Here is a 2,608-nt window from a genome sequence, read left to right on the forward strand (position 1 = left end):
GACCGACAGGGCGGGGCCGCGAGGGTTAGGAGACTCCCAGCAATGAAAGTGAAGGGAGAGGGCCAGGGCTGAGTGGTAGAGGGACCCTCAGTGAGGCCTCCCTTCTGGAAGGTCAAATGGCAACATACAGAGATAACTTTTTAAAAGTGCAAACTACAAAAAGAGAAAAAAAGTACAAACTCTGACTCAGAAAACCTATGAATAAGGGCTTCTCATGAGGAAACATTTAGAGGAATTTGCAACTTGAATGAATTTAAGAAATGCATATCATCAAAGGAGGTTGACCAAAAAAACACACAACAGAAGTAGCTCTTAAATTTCTGGAAAGATGCTCAATCTCACACACAAGATAAATGCAAAATAATGTATAACTTTTCACCTATCGGATGGCCAAAGATTGCAGATCTAACAGCCTGCCACGCTATGGGAAAACAGGAGCTTTCCTACATTGCTGGTGGGAGTGTAATCCCCTTAGCCTCAGCAAGCCCACTTCTAGAAATTCACCCAATGGATATATAGCACATATGTGAAATGACATGTGCAAGATTATTAAGTGAAGCATTGCCTGAATAGCAAAATATTGGAAACATTACAAATGTCCATCAATAGGAGACTGACTAAATTGTGATACACCTAGCAAATGAAATATTAAGCAGCTTTAAAAATGAATGAGGAAACTTAAGGTACAGTAATTGGAAGATTTCTAAACTATATTAAGTTAAAAGGGCAAGATGCAAAACATAGCATGTCACTAGCTGTGTCCAAGAAAATGAGAAAAGAATATAAATAAAAGCATATGTAGCCCTAGCTGGTTTAGCTCAGTGGATAGAGCATTGGCCTAGGGATTGTAGGGTCCCTGGTTCGATTCTGGAAAGGGCATATGTCTGGGGTTGCAGGCTCGGTCCCTAGTGGGGGGCATACAGGAGGCAGCCAATCAATGATTCTCTCTCATCATTAATGTTTCTATCTCTCTCTCGCTTCCTCTCTGAAATCAATAAAAATATATAAAAATAAAAAATAAATTAAAAAAGCATATATAAAAAAATAAATGTGTATTCATACATTCCAAGATTTGTAAAGATACCAAGTTTTCATGATTGTAGTTACCTGGTAGGACTAGAAGCATTGGGGACAGGGTGGGAGGCAGACTTTTCACTGGGCCTCTTTGTATTCTTTGAGTTTTGAGCCATATAATTTACTAAGTCTTCAGAAATTCCACTCTTTTAATAATTTCAGAAGAAGGTCTTGATGTCCACAGAAGGATATTCACCTCGTTTGATGGTAGTAGAGGCCAGATAAGAACCCAAATCTATTTTTGGCCAACTCTGGAAATCAGATTATCTTCCATCTTCAGGATTAGTTGTTGTACATTTGCTTTTTGGTTTAGTGTATTTCCCAATCTAATTGTGCAATGTCTGTTTTCTTTCTTATGTGTGGTCTCTGAAAATCTCTGCTCAGTTAGCTTAGGTGTCAGCTAACAACTGGGGAGAGGTTTTCAGTGGGCAGGCTCCTTTCTTCAGCCAGCACAGCCAGTGTCCAGGGGTTCTTTCTGACAGAGGTGGTCTGTGTGAACGTGAAGGAATGTGAGTGAATAGCAAACCTCATGCCCTGATGCGAATTTGAATCCCCAGACAGAAGTCATGGCAGAGGAGTCAACACAGAAATACTTCAGCATTAGGGCTCTGCCTTCCCGCACTCAGCCTCTAGCTACCTGTAGTCAGAAATTTCTTTGCTTATCTGTTCCTCTCTGGCTCCACTGATGTGATTGGTTCCCAGTGCCGTGATCAGTTCAGGAGCCCAAGACTCATCCAATACCTTCTTGTCCTTCAGCAGTAATGTCAATAGACTGCTCATCTCTGGACTTTATTTTCACTTACTTTATAATAGCTTTCCTCTCTCTCCTCCTCTTATTTACTATATGAATACCAGAGGCCCCATGCACAAAAATTTGTGCACTCGGGGGAGTCCCTCAGCCCAGCCTATGCCCTCTTGCAGTCTGGGACCCCTCGGAGGATGTCCACCTGCTGGCTTAGGCCCGCTCCCTGGGGGGATCGGGCCCAAGCTGGCAGTCAGACATCCCTCTGGCAGCCTGGTAGCCCTCGGGGGATGTCCACTTACCAGCAGGGAGCAGACCTAAGCTGCAGTCGGACATCCTTAGTGCTGCTGAGGAGGCGGGAAAGGCTCCCGCCACCACCACTCTGCTGGCAGTCTTCAGTCTAGCTTGTGGCTGAGCAGAGCTCCCCCTGTGGGAGCGCACTGACCACCAGGGGACAGCTCCTGCATTGAGCATCTGCCCCCTGGTGGTCAGTGTGTGTCATAGTGACTAGTCATTCCCAGTTGTTCTGCTGTTAGGGTCAATTTGCATATTACCATTTTATTATAGAGGATAGAGGCCTGGTGCACGGGTGGGGACCAGCTGGTTTGCCCTGAAGGGTGTCCCGGATCAGGGTGGGGGTCCCGCTGGGGTGTCTGGCCAGCCTGGTGAGGGGCTGATGGGTGTTTTCAGGCTGGCCACACCCCCTTCAGGGTGGGGGTCCCCACTGGGGTGCCTGGCCAGCCTGGGTGAGGGGTTGATGGCTGTTTGCAGGCTGGCCAAGCCCCCTGGCAA

The 2,608-nt window shown here is 46.1% G+C and overlaps 1 protein-coding gene across 2 annotated transcripts in view; it reads right to left on the reverse strand.

Moving 5' to 3' along the window:
* The window catches only part of CDK20 (cyclin-dependent kinase 20), a 14,788-nt gene that overhangs the window by 8,182 nt on the left and 3,998 nt on the right, over positions 1 to 2,608 (reverse strand). The gene's annotated exons all lie outside the window — the stretch shown is intronic.

The sequence above is a fragment of the Myotis brandtii genome, unplaced genomic scaffold (assembly GCF_000412655.1).
Source record: "Myotis brandtii unplaced genomic scaffold, ASM41265v1 scaffold1392, whole genome shotgun sequence".
NCBI classification, from domain to species: Eukaryota; Metazoa; Chordata; class Mammalia; order Chiroptera; family Vespertilionidae; genus Myotis; species Myotis brandtii.